The 13,739-nt window shown below is 37.9% G+C and overlaps 1 protein-coding gene across 1 annotated transcript in view; it reads left to right on the top strand.

Annotated features, from left to right (window-relative positions):
* Window positions 1-13,739, top strand: part of LOC119511752 — a 36,203-nt gene that overhangs the window by 21,426 nt on the left and 1,038 nt on the right.

The raw sequence follows: 13,739 nt of genomic DNA, 5'->3' as shown, positions 1-13,739 counted from the left end.
CTAAAGTTTGCTGCTTAGAGTGGAAATACAGCAGGCAGGTGATCAGGCTGCAAGTTCACTCTGGCAAAGGGAGTGATCAGTGAAGGCCATCACTGCTTTGGATCTGCAAAGCTGGGGTGTTTACAGTACCTGCTGCCCACAGCTCTCCACTGCAATTGGAACACTTTGCCAGTGCGCTAATCTCCTTGGAGATAAATTTGTTAGCATATTGCTAAATGTAAATTTTCTCTTGCAGACAACACAGTACCATGAGTGATTTAATTATTAATATTTAAAATATTTCATTCCTAACTCTCCCTCATTTGCTTTTTCCCATAGCCTACTCAGTCCCTTTGACAGAATTCTGTAAAATGTGTGTCACCCACCACTGAGATTGTTCAGCCCCTGATGTACTTGTATTGATTTGTTTTTGGTGGTAGCTTGTCCTAAAATGTGTGTAGAAAGCAGGTATTTTATGATAACATTGTTGTGTAGTGCATGCTTTGTGTGGAATTCAGAGGAAAACCCCAATTCAGTGGTTAACAATGCCCCAAAAAGCAAGTGTCTAGCCATTGTGCAAATGACAGTGGTGCTATTTCTCTTTTGTGGCCTTTTAGACTTTTGTTGCCCTAAAATTCCATTTTATTGGGAACCCATTTTCCACCTGGTCTTTCTTGACAGGTTTTTTTTTTTTTTCTACTTTGACTAGTTTCTAAATAAAATTCTGTATTTCAAGGGGGGAAAAAAAAAGATGCAGCCTCTTTCCCCTCCCATCATAATGGAGGAGGGTTCCCGTCTTCCTACCTAAAATCCTTCCGTTTGTGGACCCATATTCTCTAGTGTTCTCAGGAGCCTTCTGCAATAATTCATGCATCTTCTATTTTGTATTTTAACAGATATCCTGATCTCCAAATCTAGTTCATATCCAGTGATTTTCATTTTAGAGAATGGCACTGTCCACTGTCATTCCTTCCTCCTTCAACTCGTTTTCCATACCGTGTTATCTTTTCAAAACAACCCCAACCCAGTCCTCCTGTTTAAATCTTTTTTTTTTTTTTTTTTTTTTTTTAATTTTAAACTGTTCCCTATCATTTTGGGGGAAATAGACTATGGTTTTTAATTTGGGATGGAAGGCCCGTCTTTCATCCGGCTCCCTCTGACCTGCTGAGCTTTGGCCACACTAGCCATGTTCTACCTCAATGTGTGCTTTGCACATGCTGTTCCCGCAGCCTGGAGTGTGCTTTGGTTCCTCCTCACCTTTTCAACACCTACTCATCCTTCGTTTCCAGTGTAAGTGACACTTTTTCACAGGCATGTCTCCGACAAGATCAATTTCCCATTATAAGATCTCATAACATCATGTGCCTTTCCTCTGCAGGGCTTATGAGCACTGTCCTTTTATATTTATTTGTGGAATTACTTAATTAATGCCTGGCTCCCTCACTAACCTGCAAACTCAGAAAGGCAGAGAGCATTTCCCCTCTTGCACTGCATCCCTAGCATAATGCCTGCATGCAGTAGGGATTCAAAAATTATTTACTGGATGAATGTAGAGTGAATAAATAATAATATGCTCAAGGTGCTGTTTTAGATGCTCTCGGGCACTGATTCTCAAACTTCAGCATCAGAATCACCTGAAAGCTTGTTAAAGTGCAGATTGCTAGGCCTCACTCTAAGAATTTCTGATTCAGGGGATCTTGGGTGTCATGAAAGAATTTACATTGCTAACAAGTTCCAAGTTAATGCCGATGCCGCTGGTCCAGGGACCACAAATTGAGAACCATTGCTTTAGGATATTAAATATATGGTTAAGACATGGTCACTACTTTCAAGAAATTTACACTTTAGTTCTGGTTGCAAGAAGTAGACAAGAGAAATACAGTATTAAAAATTGTGGAAGCCAGAAAGAGAAAAGGTATGCCTAATTGACTGCTGTATCAGTTTTGTAGCCAATAATTGCTATTGGTGTTTATAGATAACAAAAATCATTTCAGACTGGAATTATTGTGGAGTTACTTCATAGATCTTAAAGTAAGACTTAAAGGAAATTTAAGAAGGATTGAGGAGTTGAATTCTTGGTTGGGGGAACAGGATGAACAAATACATAATAGAGGGACAATTAGAGCAATAGAATAGAGGAGTGGGAGCAAACACTGTGTCTGAGAATATGGAGAATAAGCTATGTTAGCTGAATCCCAGGATAGAACAGGGAAAGTCTTTGGTGAAATCAGGAATATAAGAAAAGGTGAATTAATAACTTTTTTATGCATGAGCTCATATTATATCTGTATTGAATTGTTACTCCCCACCCTCTACCAGCCTCATTTGTACAAGAACAGAGTCCTGGCAAAAACTGAAAGCTCCTCCTCTAAGGCAGCAGGTATTCTGAACTAATATATGCTCCATTTCTATCACTACGGCCTCTGGTATAATGTTTACAGGGACAAAATAGCAGGTCCATGAATGTCAAAAATTTCTGTAATGTATGGTTTGGGGGTGATAAAGACAGATCCTGGTACAAGTTGTCATAGGCCATAGATTCTACTTTTTTTGTTAAAGGTGTTTAAAACATCACGATTGTCTGAAGAGATTCTACAGCTTTTGTTGTATCAGGTAGTTTTCAGAGATAAATTGCAAAACACTGAGGGCTACTGTAGAATTGTTCACTGCCCAAGACATAATGACTTAAGCCATAGATAAATACCATTCCTGGAAGGATAAGTGAGAAACTCTCACTCATACTCACACCTGGTGACACAACCCTGACAGAGCCCGGTTGCCGTTAACATCTAAGTACCAGGAAACATAGAGACACATAGACTTTGAACTTATTTTTCAGAGGAAACTCTTGGTTTTAGAATATATCACTTCATATACATGATATTTTAAAGTATAATGGAATAATGTAAAATTTTGGAACACTTTTTGCAGTGAACACTCAATAAACATAGTTGAATTAAATAAGTCTAGGGCTCTTTTTATGTGACTAGATAATTTTAGGAGAATGGAATAGGCTTTTATTTCACATTTCACATAGGTTACAGAATAAACATTATGCTACAAAATTTGCCATATATTTTGTACTCATTGTAGTAACTTAATTTGGAAAACATATTTTTTCCCCCCGAAAGACCTCAAAAACTCCATGGTCCATTCAGAAGTGTGAAACAAATATTTAAGAAAAAATTCTGCCTTCCCACATACCTACTCTGCAGGATAACAGTTTGTCTAATGTGCAGATTTCCTCTGGTGACTGACAATTGTGTCTGGATTTAAAAAGCAGTGAGTATATAATCAAAGCCAATCATTCTCACCAGCACCGAGCCTTTTCCTCCTCACCTGCAAATCCAATCAATGTCAGAAGAGGAGTTCCATTTTCCTCCCTGGCAGTGCTGTGGGAAGTTTCTTTTTTCCTGATTAATATACTTTTCTACTAGCTTTTTTTCCCTCGAAATTCGCATGGTGTATTTGATCAAGTTTCACTGTGATTAAAAAAATCCAACACTATTTCCATACTTAGAAATGTGACCAACAGGCTTCATTTAGTTCAAATTGCACAGAAAACTTCTGATGTTCTATATCATGTATTGTCTAGGACATCTTATTTATCACTTCACTCTATCACGTCTTGTACTATTTAAGTGCTGTGCCCTGTGTAAATCTTATCTCCTCCTTAAGATCACAGGCTCCTTGCATCCAGGAACAGAATCAAGTGCTCCTTTTGGGGTCTTTGAGGCCTGTACCTGTACCTGAGCACAGCAAATGCCAGTGAACAGATTCATGAATTAAGAAAAGTCACTTGAAAATTGTGGACCATTTTTTGGTTACTAAGGAATCAGGTAATGAGTAGAACTTTAAAGCTCATTACTTGGTGGTGTTTTTATTTTTTATTTTTATTTTTTGGGAATGAGATGTGACAGATTTGACCATTAAAACATACCTACAGTAATCACATCAGGAAGGAAAGGCATAATCATATACCATCAAAAAGATTGTGTAAAGGCAGACAAAAAAGTATACTAGGAATAGAATCCTAAATAGTCCCATCTGTGGTCTCCATTAAGTTTCCTCCCTTTGCTCCTAATTTCTATCAGTAGCAGTCTCACTAGCTCAAAGGTGACATGGTGATAGTGACTTTTCACAATTCTTGCTTTAAGGACAACAAAAGAGCATCACTTAAGACATGGATGGACTACACACTAGGCCATGAAGTGGCCTGGTAGGTATCACTTACATAATTCTTAATTCATTCAATGAACATTTTTTGAGGTTCTACCTTGTATATCAGGCACTGCTCCAGAAGCTGGGGATATTAGGAGCATACACACAAATCCTTGCTTTCGTGCAGCTTGCATTGTAGTTTATTGTCTATTGTGGTTGAAGACACTATAAACCAAAAATAAGTACAATATACAATAGTATTGGATGGTGATTAATGCTATGAAGAAGAACACAGCAGAGAAGGAGAATAAGGGAATAATGGGAGGGGTCAAAATTTCAAATACAGAGTTTGCTGAGGGCCTCACTAGGAAGATGTAGATTGAGTAAAGACCCAAAGGGGCAAGGAATGAGCCACGTAGCAATCTTGGGACAGAGTGTTCTTGGCCAGTGATGGTTTTGGTGCACTGGAGAGCCATGGATGAGCTCAGAGCCTTAATGGGTGGAGGGGAAACTGATCATTTAGAGTCTTGTAAGATATTCATTGGACTCTAGTTTTAACTGAGGGGGATAGGGAAGCCATTGGAGGGTTTGCAGCAGAGGCATGACATGATATGTCTAATGTTTTAACATGATCACCCAGGCTGTTATGCTGAGAAGAGTCTCAGCAGGAACTAAGACAAGAATAGCAGTACTGTTGGGAGATGATTGTAGTAGTCCAGTTAAGAAATAACTAAGGTAGAGCCGTGGAGGAGGTAAGAAGTAATCAGATTTTGGGTTACTGGGGTTGGGCATTGGGAGATCAGGAGCTTGGTTTTAGATGAGTTAAGTTTGAGATACCTATGAGTCATTCATGCAGAGATGCTGAGTGAGCAGTCAATAAGCAGTAGTTAAGATGGAATAAATCACATTTGTGTGTTTGCTGGTAGGAAAGATGTCACAGAGATGGAAAAACTGAAAGTGACGACAAAGAGAAGAGGATTGTTGGAGTGATGTCCTCCAGTAAGTGAGGGGAGATGGACTCTGGTGTCCAAAGGAACATACACAGTTTATTCACAATAACAAGAAAAAGGCAGAGTGTGTGGCACGGATGCAGGGGGTTGGTACATGTGATAATGGGAGCTTGTGGACATTCTCTACTGATTGCTTCAATTTTCTTCTTGGAAAAGGAAGCAAGGGGATCAGCTGAGCAAGAGGAAAGGTGAGAAGGTGTTAGAGGTTTGAGGAAAAAGAAGATATAGATAATGGCCTAGGGAAGAGAGAGTACATGGACTAGGGAAAGATAGTAGAATTGCCTGACTACCTGAAGGACCTATTCATGGTTAGGGTTGTGAATTTAAGCAGAGCCCAGCCTGTTTCCAGCCACATTCAGCTGAGCAGGTGTGGGCAAGAATTAGTCAGAAAGCTGGAGTTTTGCCAAGTGAGAACAAAGTGAGAGAGGGTCCGGGGAGTGAAACGTCTAACAAAGGGAGCAATTATCATGATGGACAAGGAAAGCTAAGGTGAAAAGGAGAAGAGTGATGACATGAGGGGGCCGAGGGACCTTGAAAAGATGGTGGAATCAATGGATTGAGGTTCTCTGGGCTGGCAAATGACTGTCAGAGTCATGGTACCAGAGGAGAGGAGGTGATGTGAGAAGATGGAGGCCAGAGAGTAAGATTCTTAAAATGGAGACGGTGTCCTTTGTGTCCTGAATCCTCAAATCTGGTTTACAGAAAGGCCTGTGGCCAATGAGGAAAAATCCATGAATTAATATGAGTTTTAAATAAATTTTGAAAGTGTCCCCATGACTGTGACTTCTATTTGTTACTGTTTCCACACATGGAAGCAGTCTAATAAAAATGTTCTGTATGCTTGGAAGTTATTAACAATTAAACCAAATATCCGCAAACAACTTGAAGAGGTCCTATTCCAGATTACCTCACACTCTCCCACCATTCTAAACACTTTGGAGAAGTAAAGGCTTCCACTGAGCTGAGTCATTCACTCCAAAACTTGTTACCAGGTTGTGGTGGATGGAATCATGTACCCCTCACAAAGATATGTTCAAGGTGTAACTCCTGATCCTGTGGGTATAAACTCAATTTTGAGTAGGGCCATTGAAGAGTCTATTTGGATTGAGGCCGAATTGAATCAGGAGGGGCTTTAACCCAGTATGGCTGAAGTCCTTATAAGCAGAGGAAATTTGGAAGCAGTCAGGAGATGCCAGAGAAGGAGAGAGAGAGACTGCCATGTGATGAGGGCAATGGTGCATTTACAAGTGAAGGAACACCAATGATTGCTGGTCATCCATCACCAAAATGCCACAGATGCTGGGAGAAAGCATGGCCTGGCGATACCTTGAGGTGGGACTTCTAGCCTCTAAAACAGTAAGAAAATAAAGTCCTGTTGTTTAAGCTAACCCACTCTGGTAGTTGTCATAGCAGCACTAGTAAACCAAAGCACAGGGTTTTAGTTTTTTTAAAACACTTTTATTGAATTTAGAGTCTCTCTCTATATTTTTTCCCTCCTTCAGGGATGATAGAGGAGAGCAGTTCAATATCATCTGTTTAATAACCCTTAGTACACTGGTAGGCAATTTTCAGTCAGGGATTGGTATGTACATAGTGTCATATGAAAGTTTTCATCTGACATTTACTGAATGAGAAGAGGAAGAGGCTGAGGAATAGAGAAAGATCGCCTCATGGCAAAAGACAGAGTTCATTACAGCGCTCCATGATGGAAATGTCTCACCTATCCATATTCCAAAGAAATGTGACCTTCATGACATTCTTGTGCATTTACAACAATGATGTGAAATCTCACTTAGGAAAATTTTAAGCCTCACACCTAAAGAAAAGTAAGATTAGGAATTCCAAAACTCTAGTGTTAATATATATTTAAAAATAATCCTTATCATGTCTAAGGCTAGAACTTTCTCCTTGCCAATTCTTTTGGCTTCAATTGTACTTCAAATTCTCTGGTTTCCTGCTCTGGAACACAATCCTCCTTGCTGGTTTTGTAGAGATTTGGAGAAGAAGAGCTTGTTAGGGGTCTTGTTACATACTGATCTTGCTGACTCAGGGGCTCTTGAGGGAAGGAATTTTCTGAGGAGAAATTCTATTATGATGAGACTTTATTAGGGTTTTTGAACCTTGTGCTTTTGGACAGGTCAATGTGCTAAATCATTAAAAAATATGGAAGGTCTTTTACTTTTCTTTTTGTTTTTTTAAAGCCTGAAAATAGGCACACCAGACAGACCAACCAGAAATCAGAGAAAGGAAAAACAACTGCTTCTTAAGTATTGCTGTTTTTGTTGTTAGAATGTGTTGTTGATTGTATGTTTCTTATACTGATTAAAGGAGGGTACATAGTTGTAAGAGGAAAGACTTTTTAATAAAGGGGCCAAAATCCCCAAATTAAAGAGAGAAGTGAGAACAAACTCACTTTCAAACTTGCTTCATTTACTGCAGCAATAGATACCTAGAGAAACATTTTCAAAGGATTCTAACTGTAAAGGACTAGAAGAAAGCAGAAATACATTATTTCAAGGTGCATGCCTCATATGTAGGAAGAAGGTAGGATATGATTAGATATCTGAAAGTGGAAGGTAAGAGGAGTATTAATAGACTAATTTGCAGAACTCACTCAAATTAGCTTAAAGGAAAATGGAACCAGAGGAAATAATGCAGCTAAATTTGAGGGACTAGAAATAGGCACTGAAGTGATATTGGGAAGTAAGCAGTATTTCTTTTCCCTCCCCTTTCCTCCCCAATACTGCAAAGACTTTTGCCTCTGCTTCTCTTTTTACTTTTACTTCCTGTCTTTCTCCTCTGTAGCTGGGTTTTGGCAGCTTTGCTGTGCATGTGACTAACATAGTTGCATCACAGCTCTTGCATATGCATGTGCATGTACTGAGATAAGGAGCAGAGTAGCAGACTGACTGGCCTCTCTCACTATCCAAATTCCTGGGGGAGAAATTCTGATAGGCCTGTGTTCCGGTTTGCTAATGCTGCCTGTTTGCAAAACACCTGAAACGGATCAGCTTTTATAAAGGAGGTTTATTTGGTTACAAAGTTACAGTCTTAAGGCCATACAGTGTCCAAGGTAATGCATCAACAATTGGATACCTTCATTGGAGGATGGCCAATGGTGTCCGGAAAACCTCTGTTAGCTGGGAAGGCATGTGGCTGGTGTCTGTTCCAGAGTTCCGATTTTAAAATGGTTTTCTCTCAAGACCTTCCGCTTCCAGCTCCTGTGCATTCTTCAAAGTGTCCCTCTTGGCTGTCACAAGCTCACTCCTTCTGTCTGAGCTTGTATAGTGCTCTAGTAAACTAATCAAGGCCCATGCTGAATGGGCGGGGCCACACCTCCATGTAATTATCCAATGAAAAATCTCTCCCACAGTTGAGTGATCACATCTCCACAGAAACATCCAATCAAAAGTCTCCATCCCAATCAACACCAATATGTTTCCTGCGCACACAAGGCAGCATCAAAGATAATGGTGTTTTGGGGGACATAATACATCCAAACCAGCACAGCCTGGTTGTAGTCAGGGACTTGTCAGGGAGGCAGGGTCATGTGGTACAAACCAGAAAGCCAAATTTCATCCCTGTAGATGGGTGAGTGACAGAAGTTCTTTGACAGGACTGTGGGTTGGGGTAATGCAACAGGAATGACAAATACAGAAAGCTTTATATCACTCAGTTGATTTAAATAGGGCTTTGGAAGAGGTATATGTTTGCATAGCAATCCAGTTTTTTGCACAACTATATTTCTATCTATCTATCTCTCTCTCTATCTATCATCTTTCTTTTTTTCTATCTATCTATCAGGGAAGTTGTAGACTTACAGAAAAATCATGCAGAAAATACAGAGTTCCCATATATCCTCCTTAAACATGCAGTTTTCCCTACTATTAACAGTTCATATTAATGGGGTATCTTTTTTACAGTTGATGAAACAATATTATTATAATTTTACTATTAACTATAGTCCATAGTTTACATTAGGTTTCACTGTTCGTGTTGTACAGTCCCATGCTTTTTGTAATAATTTTCTATTCTAGTACAACCTAAAATTTACCCCTTTAAACCACATTCAAATATAAAACTCAGTGGTGTTAATTACATTCACAATACTGTGCTACCAGCATCACCATCCATTACCAAAACTTTTCTGTCACTTCAAATAGAAACTCTGTACTAAGTAAGCATTAACTCCCCATTTCCTACACCCACCCTGATCCCTGGTACCCTGTATTCTAGTTTCTGACCCTAGGGTTTGCTTATTCTAATTATTTTATGGCAGTGAGATCAGACAATATTACTCCTTTTGTGTCTAGCTTATTTCACTCAACAGATGTCTTCAAGATTCATCCATGTTGCCACACGTATCAGAAGTTCATTCCTTTTTACAGCTGAATAATATTCCATTGTATGTATATACCACATTTCTTTTATCCATTCACAGCTCGATGGACACTTGGATTGCTTCCTTCTTTTGACAATTGTGAATAATGCCACTACGAACATCCCTGTAGAAATAGCTGTTTGAGCTCCTGCTTTATATTCCTTTGGGTACATACCTAGAAGTGAGATTGCTGGCTAATAAGTAATTCTATATTTAACTTTCTGAGGAGCCACTACACTGTTTTCCACAGTGGCTGTATCTGATTACATGTCCACCAAAAATAATGAGTGTTCCTATTTCTCCACATCTTCTCAAACACTTGTTATTTTCTGTTTTTTTTTTTAATAGTAGCCATTCTAGTGGCTATGAAATGGTGTTTCATTGTGGTTTTGATTTGCATAACCCTTCCCTAATGGCTAATGAAGTTGAGCATCTTTTCATGTGCTTTTTCATCCATTTATATATCTTTTTGGGGGAAATGTTTATTTAAGTCTTTGGCCATTTATAAATTGGGACTTTTTGTTATTGAGTTGTAGAATTTATTTATAAAATCTGGAAAATAAATGCTTATCAAATATGTGAATTCCAAATATTTTCTCCCATTCTGTAGGCTTTTTGTTTTCATGATAAAGTTCTTTGATGCACAAAAGTTTTTGATTTTGATGAAGTCCTACTTATCTATTTTTTCTTTTGTTGCTCATACTTTTGGTGTAAAGTCTAAGAAACCATTGGCTAACCCAAGGTCCTAAAGATGTTTCCCTAAGTTTCTTCTAGAAGTTTTAAAGTTTTGGTTCTTATAATTAGGTCTTTCATCCATTTTGAGTTAATTTTTGTATATGGTGTTAGATAGGGATTCACCTTCATTCTTTTTCATATTGTGGTAGTTTGAGGCTGCGTGTAACCCAGAAAAATATATTCTTAAATTTAACCAATTTCTGTGGGTGTGAACCCATTGTAAGTAGGACCATTTGATGAGACGATTTCAGTTAAGGTATGACTCACCTCCATCAGGATGGATCTTAATCCTATACTGGAGTATTTTATAAATGGAATGATTTCATGAGAGAGAAAGTCACAGAGCAAGCAGCCAGAAGCTGGAATCACTGGAACTGGGAAAAGAAGGGAGAGACTATGTGCCTTGTCAGGTGATAGAGGATGGCTGGCAGCCAGCCCCAGAATCCCAGGCTTTGGGGAGGAAGCATTTCTTTGATGCCTTTATTTGGACTTTTTTTAGACTGAAAACCATAAGCTAATAAATTCCCATTGTTTAAGCCAACTCATTGCATAGTATTTGCTTGAGCAGCCATAGAAACTAAAACACATATGGATATCCAGTTTCCCTAGCACCATTTCTTGAGGAGATTATTCTTTCCCAATTGAGTTGACATAGAACCTTTGACAAAAATCAATTGGCTAGAGATCTGAGGGTTTATTTTCTGGGCTTTCAATTCAATTCCATTGGTGTACATGTCTGTCCTTGACCAATATCATGCTGTATTGATTACTGTAGCTTTTTAATAAGTTTTAACATCAGGAAATGTGAGTCATCAAACTTCATTCTTTTTTTCAAGATGGTTTTGGATATTCAGGGCCCTTACTTTCCATATAAAATTGATGATTGGCTTTTCCATATCTGCAAATAAAGCTGTTGAAATTTTGATTGGGATTGTGTTGAATCTGTAAACCATTTTCTGTATAATTGACATCTTAGTGATATTTAGTCTTTCAATCCATGAACATGGAATGTCCTTCTATTTAATGAGGTCCCTTTTTTTCAAAGCAATGCTTTGTAGTTTTCCATATTAAGTCCTTCACATCCTCGGTTAATTTTCTTCCTAGATATGTGATTCTTTTAGTTGCTATTGTAAATGGAATTTTTTTCTTGATTTTATCCTCCGATTGCTTATTACTAGTATATAGAAACATTACAGATTTTTAAAATTTCAATTTTATTGAGATATAGTCACACAACACACAATCATCCAAAGTGTAAAATGAGTTGTTTACAGTACCATTATATAAATGTGGATACATCAGTGCAATCAATTTTTGAACATTTTCATCACTCCAGAAACAAAAATAAGAATAAAAATTAAAGTAAAAATGAATACCCAAAACATCCCATCATCCTTATCCCTCCCTATTATTCATTTAATTTTTGTCCACATTTTTCAACTCATCTGCCCATACACTGGATAAAGGGAGTATGAGCCACAAAGTTTTCACAATCACAGTCACATAGTGTAAGCTATATAGTTATACAATTGTCTTCAAGAATCTGGGCTACTGGGCTGCAGTCAACAGTTTCAGTTATTTCCTTCTAGCTATTCCAATATACTAAAAACTAAAAAGGGATATCTATATAACGCATAAAAATAACTTCCAGAATGTCCCCTGGACTCCATTTGAAATCTCTCAGCCACTGAAACTTTACTTTGTTTCATTTCTCTTCCCCCTTTTGGTTAAGAAAGCTTTCTCAATCCCACAATGCTGGGTCCAGATTCATCCCTGGGAGTCATGTCCCATGTTGCCAGGAAGATTTGCAGACTTGGGAGTCATGTCCCATGTAGCAGGGAGGGCAGTGGATTTACCTGCAGAGTTGGCTTAAGAGAGAGAGGCCACATCTGAGCAACAAAAGAGGTTCTCTGGGGATGATTCTTAGGTACAATTATAAGTGGATTTAGTCTCTCCTTTGCAAATAAGCTTCATAAGGGCAAGCCCCAAGATTGAAGGCTCGACCTAAATTGGTAGTCTCCAATGCTTGTGAGAATATCAGTATTTCCCCAAGTGGGGAAGTTTAATATTTCCACATTTTCCCCCAGTCCCTGAAATATATTTTTATTCTTTGCCCAAATTACTCTGGGATGTATTGGGACTTCACACTAACCTATATAAACCAACTAGATTTCCCTCCCTATTCAAAGCTCCATGTAATTATGGTGTTTGAATAAACTGACTATACAAGTTAAATTATATAGTATGCTACAAAAATATAGATTTGCACAGAATAAACCTCTCTTACCATTCTACTTTTCCATCAACAGTGATTAGGTACTTACCTCTCTCCACATTTTCTCCAGAACTTATATACCTCTGTTTATTTTTTAAACAGTTTTATTCACACACCATACATTCCCTCCTAAGTAAACAATTGATGGTTCCCATTATAATCACATAGTTATGTATTCACCACCACAATCTATGTGAGGACATTTCCATTTCTTCTGCAAAGAAAAAGGAAGAGGAGAAAAAAGAAAAAAAAAAAGAGAGAAAAAAATGGTGGCAAAAAAACAAAAAAAAAAAACAAAAGAAAAAATGAGATTAAAATACAATTAAAAGGTCAGGCAACAACACCAATGCCAAGAATCCCACACCCTCCCTTATGTTCCCCTCTTATAGACATTTAGCTTTGGTATATTCCCTTTGTTAAAATTAATAGAAGCATATCACAATGTTACTGTTAACTGTAGACTCTAGTTTGCATTGACTGTATTTTTCCCTAGTACCATTCCATTTTCAAAACTTTGCAAAGTTGACATTTATTTGTTCTCCTTCATGTAAAAAATTCTTATATTTGTACATTAATCCATAATCATTGACTACTCTAGGTTTCACTAAGTTATACAATCCCAGTCTTTATCTTCTATCTTTCCTTCTGGTGTTCTATATGCCCCTAACCTTCCTCTTTCAACTGTACTCACAGTCATCTTTGTTCAGTGTACTTACAATATTGTGCTACCATCACCCAGTATTGTGCTATCCATTTCTGGAGCTATACAATCAATTCTGTTGAACATTCTGTACTCCTTCAGCACCAAATGCCCAATCTGTGCCCTCTTTCTATGTCCTGGTATCTTCATTTTTTACACTCTTCTCCAAAACCTCTCTCCTGTCTTTTCCTATCTCTCTGTAGCATTCCCTTTGGTATTTTTATAGTGGCAGTCTCCTGTTCATGAACTCTCTCAGTGTCTGTTTATCTATAAATATTTTAAACTCTCCTTCATTTTTTTTTTTTCCTCATTAAACTTTGTTTTAATGGGTCTCAAAATTCTGTGACACATTTTTGGTCGTTGTTTCCATTTAAAAAGTACTGATTTTAAAAACTAATAACTTAAAACTGCCACACAAAAACAAATGGTCCACAAAACATTTCTTTCCTTCTGAAAGTTTTATGATGCATTGTTATCATTAACCGGTCTTTTACTATT

Source organism: Choloepus didactylus, chromosome 2, assembly GCF_015220235.1.
Source record: "Choloepus didactylus isolate mChoDid1 chromosome 2, mChoDid1.pri, whole genome shotgun sequence".
Classification (NCBI taxonomy): Eukaryota; Metazoa; Chordata; class Mammalia; order Pilosa; family Megalonychidae; genus Choloepus; species Choloepus didactylus.
This window is presented reverse-complemented; position numbering and strand designations above follow the sequence as displayed.